A 15,488-nucleotide genomic window follows, 5' to 3' on the forward strand; every position below is an offset into this window, starting at 1 on the left:
TATGCCAGGCTAAGTGCAAAACTGAAAAACAATTAGGATTTCACAGCTTTGGAATTTGTCAAGATATTTGTGTATATTTATTTCACAAGTGCAAAACCCTTTTAAAAGGAGATATTGCACTGCTATATATCTTTTTGACTACTGGTAGGCATGGAGGTGTACATAATGCTTCCTGTTAAATTTGCCTGGATTGTCACTGTTGTCTTTAGCTTAATAACTGATACATTGCATAGGTGGATATGTACAGGTTGAGCATCCCTTATTCAGAATTCCAAAATACTCTGAAATCCAGAATTGTCCAGATGGGTGGCTGAGATATTGACACCTTTGCTTTTTGATGGTTCACACCAGGGGTCCCCAAACTAAGGCCCGGGGGCCGGATGCGGCCCTCCAAGGCCATTGACCTGGCCCCCGCCCTCAGTTTTAGACTTAGGCTCCCCCAAAGTCTGAAATGTCTTGAAGGCACAACAACAACAATCCTACTTACCTTGACTATCTCATTGGCCAGAAGCAGGCCCACACTTCCCATTGAAATCCCAATAAGTTTACAGTATGTTGGTTAAAATTGTTTTTATTTTTAAATGGTGGAGGCTCCTTCTTTGGAGGCTTTTAAACAGAGGCTGGATGGCCATCTGTCGGGGGTGCTTTGAATGCTATTTCCTTCTTCTTAGCGGGGGGTTGGACTGGATGGCCCATGAGGTCTCTTCCAACTCTACGATTCTATGATTCTATGAAATATTGTATTGTTCTTTCATTTACCAATATTGTGCTATGGTAATGATATAATATATTGTGTATACATATTGATAATAATATTATAATGTAATTGTAAACAGCTCTTAAAATATGGAGGGAAAATAAGTTTGGAGTAAATTTGGTAACTTGTATAGGAAGGTACCGTAACTGCCACCAACGCGAGGTAATGTCTTTTTAACGTAAATGATAAATGCTCAATGGTAATAGCTTTCCCCCAGGCTCAGAGTGAGACTAATCTTTATGAACAACAACGAAGTTCAAGTTTATTTGTACATATGCTTGTGGTTGCAATCAGGCCTGGCCCAACACGGCACGCTGGCCACGCTCCCACGTTGGGTGCCACCTTCCCAGGGGCACTATTGAGCCCCTGGGAGGCGGGGCCACACCTGGCAGAGGCGGGGCCGTGTTACGCAGAGGCATGGCCAGGTCTGGCCCCGCCTCCCACGGGGCGCGCCATGGTGCAGCCAGGCTGCATGTAGTGGCAGTCTTTCCAGGCCGCGGCCTTCGTCGCGGCCTGGAAGGACTCCCGCCTCACGCAGCCTGGCCGCCCGGCCATGCCTCCCATGGCGCGCGCCCGCTGCAGCGGGAGTCCTTTCAGGCCGCCCAGCGTGGGAGGCGGGGTTACGGCACGGGAGGCGGGGCCAGTCCTGGCCACGCCTCCTGCGGCGCAGGGGAGGGGGCGCAAAAAAAATATTTGCGTACCCCTTTAAATTTCCTCGGGTCGGTCCTGGTTGCAATACATAGACGTTTCAGGATCTTGAGTTACAGTACAGTCTTGTTTGTATGAATACTTCTTAAACAACTTCTCTTCAAAGAACAGTGATCTAACTATCACTTTAACAACCAAGCCGTGGATGGATTTTCTTTTTTTTTTTAAACCCGCCTCCCTCTAGAGCAGGGGTCCCCAAACTAAGGCCCGGGGGCCGGATGCGGCCCTCCAAGGTCATTTACCTGGCCCCCGCCCTCAGTTTTATAATATAATATATTGTATATACATATAATATTAATAATAATATTATAATGTAATACAATATAACACTAATAATAATACCATATAATAATATTAATTATATATTCTATATTACATATAATATTACTAATAATATTACAGTATAGTGGTATAGTTCAATATAGTAATATATAATGCTAATATTGTGCTATGCTAATAATATAATATATTGTATGTACATATAACTTGTAAGCCACTCTGAGTCCCCTTTGGGGTGAGAAGGGTGTGATACAAATGTAGTAAATAAATGCAGTAAATAAATAAATAATCAATGAATAAATTTTAGACTTAGGCTCGCCCAAAGTCTGAAATAACTTGAAGGCACACAACAACAACAACAACAACAACAACAACAATCCTAATTAACTTGACTATCTCATTGGCCAGAAGCAGGAGCACACTTCCCATTGAAATCCTGATCAATGTATGTTGGTTAAAATTGTTTTTATTTTTAAATATTGTATTGTTCTTTCATTTTTCTTCTTTTTGTTGTTGTTTTTGCACTACAAATAAGACATGTGCAGTGTGCATCGGAATTTGTTTGTATTTTTTTTTTCAAATGATAATTCGGCCCCTCAACAGTCTGGAGGATTGTGGACCGGCCCTCGGCTTAAAAAGTTTGGGGACCCCTGGTTCACACTTTGTTCTATCCATAAAAGTATTAAATTACCTTGAGGCTATGTGTATATGAAACATAAATGAATGTTGTATTTAGATTTGTATCCCAACTCTAAGGCCCCTTCTACACTGACATATAAAATCCAGACTATGTGCTTTGAACTGGATTATATGGCAGTGTAGACTCATATAATCCAGTTCAAAGCAGATAATGTAGATTATCTGCTTTGATAATCTGGATTATTTGGCAGTGTCAAAGGGGCCTAAGATACCTCATTATGTACATATATTCAAATACAGATATTCTAAAATCTGGGAGGTGGGAATCTGAAATCCAAAGCTCTTCTGGTTTTGGATAAGGGATAGTCCAGTTATAGTTAGAACATACAAATCTATTTGTATGTTCTCAGAAAAAGCTTTCATTACTTCAACCATGGATTTCAAAACAACAACAACATCAACTGAGGAGGAGGATTCTATCCTTGACTAAGTTGGGTATTGGTTGAAGACCTACCATGAAGCACTGAATAAGAGAATATTCTTAAAGCATCAAGTATGACTATGATGATGACAGTATTGTTTCCGACTCAGTGCCTTCCAGATTATTGGACTACAACTTGCAGCATTTCTAACCATGGGCTTTGGTTACTGTGAATGTACTACAATGCCAATGGGAGATGAAAATCCAAAAGGTGTTTTACTGCTAACCTGATGGGAGCTGAACTTATGAAGGATGTACATCTTGGGAAAGCTGCTTTCTTGGTGGGTTTAATAGTGATGGTTGTGTAATGTTGGTTCCCAGTAGATGATTATCTAAACCCATATGTTGTAATCTCTTACATTTTATAGCAATGAATACTTTTATGCTACATCATGTTTTTTTTAAAGTTGTGCATGCATCTTTATTTCCTTTATTATAGATATTACATCTTGTAGATATTTCATTTCAATTATAGCTCAAGGCTTTCTTTGGAGCTGTTATAGTTGTATCCTGGGATGGAGACAATCAATGTTTCATTGCTGAAGAGCCACTTGGCTCTTGCAATGTGGAGTGTAAAAGACATTGGCAAAAAAGAGGGTAACCACCATTAATTAAGAAAATAAAAAGGATGCCAGTTTGCATATGCTAATGTGTTTGTATGTGTGTATGCATTTGATTTACATCTCTCCCTATTCCCTATGCAGGATCCAAAGCAGCCTACATTTTAACTCAATTAATGTGATGTAATTTATTATTAATTAATTTAATTTAAATTTCACTGAACAGGAAGCAATTATCCAAATCACCATACTTCAGAACAACCAAATTATGACTCATATAGAGTTACTTCTCCCCTTCCTCTCCACATCTCTTTCCTACAGACCACTTCTGGGCTGCTTGAGTAACCTCCGCTCTCCATAGCATAACCAGCCACACCAATTGAGGGATTTACAGATATCAAAGATATGATGGTGCAGGATCTCAGACAAGGCATTCAATTTATGGAGGGGAGGCTTTAATGATGTGACAGGAGTCCAAATACCACGAAGGCACCAAGTCCCATCTGATCTTGGGAGCCCAGGCTAAGACCTGGTTGGTACATAGATGGAGCACAGCCAATGAATGCCAGGTACTGTAGGTTGTATTTCAAAGGAAGGAACCAGGTTAGGGAATCTCGCTCATGGAGTTTCTTCATCTTGCTTGTAGGAGGTTCTGGAGAAGATCCCCTGAGACATTCCAGTGTGTACCACTGTCCATTATAATTGTAAGGCAGCCAGGGTGACATAAAACAAGTGAATAGAATTCATATTTGATCGGTAAAAACAATGCTGCTACGTTTGTGGATATACTGTATGAACTTTGAACAAGAAAGTATCATCCCGAGTTTACATTCTCTATCTGATAAGTAGAAACAAAGTAATTCTCCTTACTTTGTAGAGGATAGAGCAATTTGCATTTGTCAAATAAATATGTTATGAATAATAATGTTAAGGAATTTGTTAGGGTTTTGTTACTCTTTCTTTATTTGAAACATTATTATTACTATTTCTTTATTTGAAAGTAGCTGCTTTTATTTAAAAAGAAATGTATTTCTTTGAGGTTGTTTTATTTTTTAAAATGCATTAAGTTCTGAAATTAGGCAGCATTCACAAAGTTACCACGAGGTGGCAACCTCAAAATTAGACTTCTGCAATGCATTCTACATTGGGCTACCTCTGTACCAAGTTTGGAAACTCCAGCTGGTTCAAAATATGGCAGCCATGGGAACATCCAGGAGCATATTACACCTATTCTAAAGTCACCCCAGTGGCTCAGTGTGTTAAAGCACTGAGCTGCTGAACCTGCAAACCGAAAGGTCCTAGGTTCAAACGTGGGGAGCGGAGTGAGCGCCCGCTGTTAGCTCCAGCTTCTGCCAACCTAGCAGTTCAAAAACATGCCAATTTGAGTAGATAAATAGGTACCGCTCTGGCGGAAAGGTAACGGCGTTCCATGCAGTCATGCTGGCTACATGACCTTGGAGGTGTCTACAGACAACGGCGGCTCTTCGGTTTAGAAATGGAGATGAGCACCCAACCCCCAGAGTCAGATACGACTGGACTTAACGTCAGAGGAAACCTTTACCTTTACCTTTTTAAAGTCACTCCACTGGCTGCCAATTAGTTTCTAGGCAAAGTGCAAAGTATTGCTTTTGACTTTTAAAACCCTACATGGTTTGAGTCCAGGTTGCCTACATGATTGCCTTCTCCCATATAATCCACCCTGAACACTGAGGTCCTCTGGGAGGCATCTGCTGAAGTCTACTAGAACCCAACTGGCAACCGTCACCCAAAGGACCTTTTCATCAGCTGCCCCAAGACTGTGGAGCGACCTGCTGGTAGAGCTCTGATAGCTAAATTAGCTATCTGAATTTAAGACACAAGTGAAAACCTGTCTCTTCCAGCAGGCCTACCAAGACAGTTTTAATGACAAATTTAAACTTCAATTTTATGTCTAATTTTTGTTTGTGTAGTTTAATATGTGTTGTATGTAAATATGTTTTAATATGTGTATTTAACAGCGTGTTTTTAAATGATTATGTGTTTTGATTGTGTGCTTTAACACTGTTGTAACCCGCCTTAAGTTGTGAGGAGAGTCGGGAAAAATAAAATAAAATAAAAATAATAATAATAACAACCACATAAGCAACATTTTATGTGTAGTGATGAAATGTTGCACACAATGCTAAAGATGTAACAAAGTTGCAAGCTATTATTTGAAAGAAACTAATGGTGTTCCTGTCCTTCTCCCAATACATTTCAGCCAACCTTGTTATTTGCAGCATGTTGCTTTCAGTATCTAGTATGAAAAAGCCAGGGCTGTACAAATTTCTATTAATTCTAATAGAAACCCTTGAATAAGAATACCTATTACTAATATTAAAGAGCTGAGGGATTCTTTGATAAGGTATTTGCTAGAGGAGATAAAATCTTGACTAATAATTTATCTTCTTGCTTTGACTCCAGCATATTTATGGTCCTGTTTCACAGCAAATCTGTTGTGATTCAGAATATAAATGGGAATATCAGATCAGTTTTGTAGTTCTGTTTTAGAAACTTGTTCTGGTGGCACTGTTCTTGAAGGGAATGAAATCCATTGCAGATAGTTTTAATTTTAGCAATACAGGATTGTTTAAAGTACCTTGATACATAATATGACATGGTCCTGCAAGCATGGTACAAACAGTGGATGTTCAACAAGGTGGAAGAGAAATGAACACTGCAAGTCCTACACTTCTCTTCTATCCCCTCTTTTTCATCTTCATTTTGTCTAAGGCCCCACCTACATTGCCATAATGCTGTTTGAAAGTGCATTATATAGCCAGTGTAGACTCATATAATGAAATTCAATGCAGTTAAACATTATATGAGTCTACACTTACCATTTAATCCAGTTTTAAACTGCATTGTATGGCAGTGTAGGAGGGGGCCTGAGTCATGGGTGCATTATCTTCTTGACTTGGCATATCTGCTTTGGGGATGTTCTTTGCTATTCAGGTAACTGTCCACTACAGCTCTCTTCCTATACAGAATGGTAACTCCTGGAGATACTCATTACACACTGATTGTGCTGCTACTCTTTACTGATTTCACTATTATCATTCTTTGCTAGGTTCCAACACCAGGTTGGAGCCCAACAAGTACCAAACCTGATCATAATTGCTGCCTAAAAAGAACAGCAATCTGAAAGAACTCTAAATATATCCCATACACAGAGATGGCTTTGCCATAGGACGTATATTGTCTCAGACACTGGGCTTTATCTATCATGAAAAGGTAGCCATTTTAACCAATTCTTTAGTATATCATGTTTATCTTTCCAAGGACAAAAGACATCCTTGTGGACTTTCCCCTCAAGGGTTAAATGTACCTTGGGTAGTATTTACCAAGAGGTGATAGAACAGGGATCACTAGTCCCCACTACTCCTCAAGGAGCGGAAAAGGGATGTAAAAAATATTCTCTAAATTTAATTCACAGCAAGAAGAGGATAAGTAAAGGTAAAGGTTTCCCCTGACGTTAAGTCCAGTCATGTCTGACTCTGGGGTGTGGTGCTCATCTTCATTTCTAAGCCGAAGAGCCGGCATTGTCCGTAGACACCTCCAAGGTCACGTGGCCGGCATGACTGCATGTAGCGCCGTTACCTTCCTGCCGGAGCGGTACCTATTGATCTACTCACATTGGCATGTTTTCGAACTGCTAGGTTAGCAGGAGCTGGTGCTAACAGCGGCCGCTCACGCCGCTCCCGGGGTTTGAACTTGGGACCTTTTGATCTGCAGCTCAGTGCTTTAACGCACTTTGCCACCGGGGCTCCTAGGAAGAGGATACTATCTTGATATCTGGATGCAATATCAAGAGTTAGAAAGGAACTCGTTTTAATGACTTATTTGCGTAACGTTTTAAAAATAATGATGCCTTCTCCTATCTCTTTTGAGAATGTTGTTCAGACAAGAAACCAAGGAGTCGCTCGAAGGCTTTGGAAGTAATAGACATTTTTATTGCAACTTTCTGCATGACCCAAGTGTGGTGGGTGGTTACGATGTGTCCTGTTATTTATCTCTTCTTATTCCTTTGTCTTTTCTTTTCTTTTCTTTTCTTTCTTCTCTTTTCCCCTCTTTCTCTTCCTTGCTACTCTTACCCTTTTTTTCTTTCTTTCTTTCTCTTCTTTTCTTATGTTCGTACCTAGTAACTTTCATTTTATCTTGAGCACTTCTCAGCAAATTTTCCTACATTCTTTATTATGCATTGTTCATCTACTTTTAATGCAAAGTATAAATAACAGTGGAGAAAGATATATGTGGAACAAAGTTGCATGTAAAGTGTCAATAAAAAAATGATTTTTTAAAAAAGAATGTTGTTCAGATTGCAAAGATAAGAATTGTAGGAGGATTACCTAAAATTGATAGTAAGAGAAGCTATACTAGAAATTCATGTTAGTTGGACACACACATGTTCATTTTGGTGATGAGGTTGTAATCTAAGGCATATGAAGAAAAAAAGTGTTCGTGTATTTTTCTTATTTCAGTATTGAATAGCTTCGTTGATCCTTAAATTTTGTTTAATAATACATGCCAAGGATTCCAATCCAAATTGAATATTAAAGGGACAAAGGGCACCCTTTTCTTGTATCCAGTTTCAGTGTAAAAAGGAATGACAAAAAAGCCCACTGGTTATAATCCATGCTATTGGTGCTGAATATAACAGTTTTATCCATTTCAAAAATATTTTAGGAAACCTAAATTAGATAAAAATAAATGACTAGTAAATTTTTGTTAAGCATCTAAAGAAATAATGTCTAGTTGATCAATAGAGTTGGGCCCAAATGCCATTTCAACTGTTTTTTTCATGGTTTTGTCCTGTTCTATCAATTTGAGATGATTCCATACAAACGGATGAGACTATTGATCAATTCTATCCAAGTGTAAAGCAATCAAGTCCAAACCAATTAAATATTATCAGTGTCCTTCCTGTTTTTGTTAAATTCCACCTGGTCAAATGAAATGAATTTTTGTAAGGTATTAATTAAAATATCTGTCTATATTTTGGTATCAACGTTAAGTTCATATATAGGGTGGTAGTTAGCACAGCGAGTATGATCCTTAATAGGTTTAAATATCAAGATAATATAGATAAAACTTAATGTTGAAAAGAGAGAGAGATGGATTCTAAAATATGTTTGTGAAGTTGGATCATTCTTGTGTTAATAGACTGGGAAAAGTATTGTATCACTTAGCTGAAAACTCAGCAGGATCAATGGATTTGTGCATAATGGTTTAGAATATAGAAACACTCTTTTCACAGATGATCATTTCAAAGTCCCAGCATTCAATTCCTATCTTGATGTAGTTAAAAAAAATAATAATTGTTATAAATGTCCTGGGTATTAACTGTTCAGAAATACACCTCATGAGAGAGAATATGGAGTCTAAAAGATAACAGTTTGATATTCTGGGATATTGGTACCCAAATTCTTTTTATTTGGTATAATTATCCTTATGTCCTTATCTCAGATGATTTATCTTAATATAAGAAAGCTAATAAATGATTCCTCACAAAATTTAGAGAGATCGGCAAGTTTAAATATGAGGCACTGAGATAAGGAAAACATAATTAAAATAAATGTTATCTTTAGCATTTTCATATTAGTGGAATTCATCTATTAGTATTTTCAAATCTAAATACATTGTTTGGGAGTTGGGGGGGAGGAGGTCTCATCTCCTTCTAGAATTTCAATGAAAAGGATGCAAATTCCAATCACAGAGGGAGGTTCAGACTTCCAGATCTTCTTGCAAACCTTTAAGAATATCTGTTTTCTTGTATTAAGCTTGGAATTTAAAGTGAACCTTGGGATTTTCATTTCTGGCACATCTACTCCAATGGACAGTACTTGGTTCTTGCTGTATTAAAAAGGAGGGCAGTATTTTGCCAGCAAGTTCAGCAAATGTGATCAATTGCTATATGACCCATATGCTCTTGCCAAATTGAATGTATAGGATTGTTACCTTAAATCAGATACTTGGTGCTAATCAGGAGATTTTTGTTCTTTTTTAGACCAATTTTCCAACAGTAGTGTATCAGATAAATGGCAATATCTATGACTAAATTTTTTTGTTAGAATCTACATTTGATTCTGTAGCTTTAAGTTCATCAAAGGTTTCCTTCATATTAGAGAACTTAATTCAGGCCAATCTAGTATCAATGTAAACAACTTATTTATTTGTTTCTTTATTTTTTGCTTTGTTTACTTTTTTCCAATAGAGGGACTCAAGGCTGCTAACAATAAACATGACGCAACACACATGCATACATTCTGCTACCGACAAATATGATTTGAGGTTTATTGCAAGAATGGAATATAGAATGAGAATATTCAATTCTGACTAAGCAATCATTATTGTTTTTCATGTTTATGGCTATTATAGATATAGATTTCTGATTCCATCTTACATAGCACAAATAGCTTTTTTGGCATATTGGTTGCCACAATGTCTATTCAAGAAAGAGCTTTTTAGAGCAGCAAATCGTTGGAGCCATAATACTGCTAATGCTTCCTTATTACATATATTTTGGTATTGACCCATAACCACACAAGTAAATTTCAATTTGGAAAGTTTGGTGATAATTGGGGATGTGCATGTTCTTTTGAATTATTTATCAGTTTCTCGGAAATTAACAAATGGTGTACCCCTTTGACTGCTAAAAGATTTTTTTTTTTTTAGTATTGTGACTCAGTGGATAGGAGACCTAACAATACTTGTGTTATGTGAAAGAATAATATATAGACAAACATTTGCAGAGGGACATATATTTGGGCTTTTGGTCAACTTTTATCAAAAATTACAGCAAATGTGGCTGCTTTCCCTTCTTGTGTTTTTACTTCCCAGCTATTGTATGTAACTGAGATCTGTTCTGAATGCAAATAAAAAATAAAATCATGATTGGTATCTCCTGAAGTTACCATTCTGGGCAGCAGAAACAACAATAAAAATGACTAAAGGATTATCAGAGTAATGTGTAAAGTGGCTAATAGGCTTGAGCGATCCATGAAAAAATTGATTCTAAACTCGTTTCAAAAGTAGGAGGCGCCAGCGTTTCGTTTCTGATGTCATTTCCGAATTTTGCCCCCCAAAAAATTCAAAATTAACGAAAATTCGTTAGTTTCAAAAGTAATTCGTTAATGGCGGACGCGCATGCACAGTGGCAAAAAAAACAGCACGAGGGGAGATTTTACAGGACTCTCCCGCCCTCATTTTTTGAGTGATCTTCTTCAAACTTGGTACAGTGGTAGAACACATTTAACACTGATAGCTCACCAAAATTTGGAACGTTTCCCTTATCCTCTGATTTTTGGCGAATTTTCATAGCTTTTATAATAAACCATTTTTTAATAATTGCAGAAATCTGTTCCTGGTTTGAAAGTCTTATTTCCTGTTAAATTGGGTTGTCTTTACTGTGAAAGTCATTGTTCTACTTCAGAAACTTTGTTTTTGTGGCTGAAACTTTGTTAAATTGGTGTGTGTGTGATATATACTGTAAGTCCCTGCATGTGTGTGTGTGTGTGTGTGTATATATATAGGTAAAGGTAAAGGTATCCCTTGACGTTAAGTTCAGTCATGTCTGACTCTGGGGGTTGGTGCTCATCTCCATTTCTAAGCCCAAGAGCCAGTGTTGTCCATAGACACCTCCAAGGTCATGTGGCCGGCATGACTACATGGTGTGCCATTACCTTCCCGCCAGAGCGGTACCTATTGATCTACTCACATTGGCATGTTTTCAAGCTGCTAGGTTGGCAGAAGCTGGAGCTAACAGTGGGCACTCACTCTGCTCCCGGGATTTGAACCTGGGACCTTTCGGTCTGCAAGTTCAGCAGCTCAGTGCTTTAACACACTTCGCCATCGGGGCTCATGTATATATAATATACATACACATACACACAATGTGGAGAATATGTGGAAAGGTAGATAGATAAGTTGGGAGCCACAGCAAAGGCACCTTCCTGGGAGCAAGGTCTAATAATAATAATAATAATAATAATAATAATAATAATAATAATAATAATAAATCCCTTACAATATCCAAGATGGCTCACTGCTACAGAATCTTGGGAGCTTTAGTTTGGTATGGTACCATTATTGGCAGAGAAAGCTAAGCTGTAGGAGTTGAAATCCAATCATTTATCCTCCCTATAGAATCAATTTTATATGCATTTTTAGCTACAGAAAAGCTAAAATCAGGACAGTAAAAGAACAACACCCAGAAAATGGGAATTCCAGACAGGAAACAATCAGGGCCAGCTAATACCTCCCAACAAAGGATTCCCCCAGGTAGGAAGCAGCCAGGCTTTGAAGCTGCAAGGCTATTCAATGCTAATCAAGGTGACCAATTGCAACATTCACACTTGCCTCTCACAGACAAGAGTTCTTTCTCCCACCCTGGACCTTCCACAGATATATAAACCCCACTTGCCTAGCTTCGCACAGACGTCAAAACCTCTGAGTATGTCTGCCACAGATGTGGGTGAAACGTCAGGAGAGAATGCTTCTGGCACATGGCCATAGAGCCCGGAAAACTCATAGCAACCCAGCCAGTAGGCTGTTGCTGAACAACCTATGAACTTTTAGCATTAAAGGAAAAAATGCCCAAGATTTTATCACTTAATACTGTTGCCATGTCTGGAGAAGAAGAATAGAATGCTTCTATACCAGGCAAGGGCAAACTTTGCCCATGTCTGGAGTTAGGAATTGTAGGAGTTGAAATCCAAAACAATTTGACAGAAAACTGGGAGTTGTAGTTTGGCATGGTACTGGCTCTCTTCTGCAGGGAAGGCTAGGGACTTTGTAAAACTACAGCTCACATGACATGGCACTGAATCTGTTGCAATTGAGCTGGTGCCAGAATCCTTTCCGGGAGATCTCCTCAGTGGAGATATCTCTTAAAGGGATATCCTCTGGCTCTAAGGATTCCGTTTAGGAAGGCTTGCCTGGCTCTGGTATTCCCCTTTAAGCCAGTGGCTGGAAAGTCTGGAAAGAAGCAAAACCAAACACGCGGCTCCAGAGGAGAAGGCCAAGCGCAGGCAGGCATGTCTCTTCTCTCTTCTCTTCCCTCCCTCCCTGCTTCCCTCTCTCTCTCTCTCTCTCTCTCTCTCTCTCTCTCTCTCAGAGAGAGAGAGTGAGAGAAGCAGGGAGGGAAGAGAGAGAAGGGAAGAGAGAGCAATGCGGAAGGCTTCTACTGAGCCGGTGGTGGTGGGGGGGGGCGCGTCTCAATGGCATTTTTAAAATGCTAGCAGATCGATGGCCATGCCTCTCCCTCCCTCCTTCTTCCGCTCTGATTGGCTGAGAGGCATGCCAACATGGCTTCTCCTCTCAGAGGGGCTACAGCTACATCCGAAGACATCAGAAACAAACGAAAAAAGGTACTTTTATTATTCAAATTCGTAATATTTGTAAGGCAGTGAGCAGATGGTTCAATATCAATTCAAAAGTAATTATGAAATGAATTTTAAACGAATTTAACGAACTAACGAAAAATTTGCTCAAGCCTAGTGGCTAATTACTGTTATTCGATTTCCCTCATTGTAGAGCAACACAGGTGGGGAGATTGTTTGCTGGCCTCCTTAGAAAGAGGTCAATGTTAATATGGTACAAGAGGGTGTGATCTGCTACTTATAAAGCATCCAGTGCTCTCTCATCCCTCTCTTTAATATCTTCGACCCACACTCCAGCCTTATTTTTACAGTGTAAGTATACTAGTTGTTGCATGGCTGGGTAAGAACCCCTCCTCTTCTTTTAAGGGTGTTATTTCGCCTACCCGACACTGTCATGGAGAACTGGATAACTGACTTAGGGTGGTGTCTTAAACAGATATTCCTGGCAGGTGTTGCAGGGCATATATGAGCCCATTTGTGCAGGAATTTGGAAATGTGTCTGTGTATCATGTAATCTTGGGATAAGAGAAAACAATCCTGTCTTTGGGGCTCATCTTTTCCCCTGACCAGAGGCCAAGATACTTGGGGGTATATTCCCTCTGGTTGGGTCCCCTAGTGGCACAGTGTGTTAAAGCGCTGAGCTGCTGAACTTATGGACCAAAAGGTGCCAGGTTCAAATCCCGGGAGCAGAATGAGCGCCCGTTGTTAGCCCCAGCTCCTGCAACCTAGCAGTTCGAAAACATGCAAGTGTGAGTAGATCAATAGGTACCGCTCCGGCAGGAAGGTAACGGTGCTTCTTCAGTCATGCTGGCCACATGACCTTGGAGGTGTCTATGGACAACGCCGGCTCTTTGGCTTAGAAATGGAGATGAGCACCAACCCCCAGAGTCAGTTACGACTGGACTTAACGTCAGGGGGAAACCTTTACCTTTACCTCCCTCTGGTCAGCCTTCCAGTTTATTAGCTGGACTTAGGGGCAACCTTGGGTTTCAGGGTTTCCTCTTGGGAACTATGGTGTTTTCGCTCAGGGGAGGCCTTGGGTCTGATTTCAGTGAAACCGACTATTTCACCCATTCTCACACCAAGTTGCTCCCCTTATTTAGATCTGCTTATCACAAAGAAACAAATAGATAACAGGTAACAAATTTGCCCGTATTTTATACTATTTCTTTATTTTTTGGGTTGGTCAGCAAAAAAGTAAACACTCCAAGCTCTAGTCTTGGCACATGTTCGATGAGTGTCTTGGCATGGGCTACCCCTTAAAAACAAGATCAATATGATTGGAGGGTGTGTGTGTGTGTGTGTGTGAAAATGTTCCTTGCACAAATTTAAAAATTGTACACCATATTACTTTTTTTGTGAACAAAAAAAGCATGAACAAAGTTTTCCCCAAAAATCCCAAATCAAAGAGAGAAAGAACGCACACAAAAACTCTTGTAATCTCACTTATAAGAAGGAAGAATTTTGAATGGTTTTCATCCTTGTATGCAAGAATAAAATAAGGTAAGTGAAAATTTACGTCCCTACTTCAGTGCAGCATATATCAGATTGGGCTGCATGAAGAGATACTATTTTGTGCATATTCGTTGGGTGGTAAATGAGTCCCACTTGTATTGAACATTTTCTTCCAAGTAAATATCTACGAGACAGTGGTGTATTAATCCTTTTGGTAGAGCAATAACCATTAATCTTATGTACATTACATAAGTAGCACTTGCATTGTTATTCGATGGAATGGCAAATGCCAGTGAAATGTAAGCTTGTGCCAAGAAACTTCACACCCTCCTCCTTTTCATAAGCAGTAGTGGAGAACCAGTATGGTACATATAGTATGCAAGACAAACTTAGAGAGCCTCTGTCCAGAAGCTGACTGTGGGATCTTGGGCCAATCTCATTCACTTAAACAACCTAGATGGGAAGGGTTGGCATGAGGATGAAATGACATAACCCTCATGAGAAACTTGGTATAAAATTAAATATGCTGAATAATATTTAGCGCTGTAAGAACATGAACATTCTTTTTGAATTTTGTTTGCCTATCATTCTTGTTCTGACTGTAATCAACCACATATCGTTGGGACAGTTATAAGTAGGGCTTGATGCCGGTGACTGATAGTGGTTTTTTCCTTCATTTTTGAGTCATAGAATCATAGAGTTGGAAGGGACATTGTGGCCCATCCAGTCCAACCCCCTGCCAAGAAGCAGGAAAATCTGATTCAAAGCACCCCCGACAGATGGCCATCCAACCTCTGCTTAAAAGCCTCCAAAGAAGGAGCCTCCACCACACTCTGGGGCAGAGAGTCCCACTGCTGAACAGCTCTCACCGTTAGAAAGTTTTTTCCTAATGTTCAGGTGGAATCTCCTTTCTTGTAGTTCGAAGCCTAGTCTCCAGGGCAGCAGAAAACAAGCTTGCTCCCGCCTCCCTATGACTTCCCCTCACATATTTATACATAGCTATCATGTCTCCTCAATCATTGAAGATACATCTATGGTATCAATGTTCCATTGAGCTGTCATGACTCACAGCTTTTGATATATTAGTTTAGTGGGTTCCATGGTAGGAAAGTGGTGGAAAAAAGCTGTGTTTGTTGACAGTGCAGTCTTTACATGCTCAAAAGTGCTTTTCCTTGTGTATTTTCAAGTTTCACCAGAACTCACATTTGGAA

The 15,488-nt window shown here is 39.4% G+C and overlaps 1 protein-coding gene across 4 annotated transcripts in view; it reads left to right on the forward strand.

Moving 5' to 3' along the window:
- Positions 1-15,488, forward strand: part of pdzrn4 (PDZ domain containing ring finger 4) — a 286,890-nt gene that overhangs the window by 37,176 nt on the left and 234,226 nt on the right. The window lies entirely within an intron of this gene.

The sequence above is a fragment of the Anolis carolinensis genome, chromosome 5 (genome assembly GCF_035594765.1).
Source record: "Anolis carolinensis isolate JA03-04 chromosome 5, rAnoCar3.1.pri, whole genome shotgun sequence".
Lineage (NCBI taxonomy): Eukaryota > Metazoa > Chordata > Lepidosauria > Squamata > Dactyloidae > Anolis > Anolis carolinensis.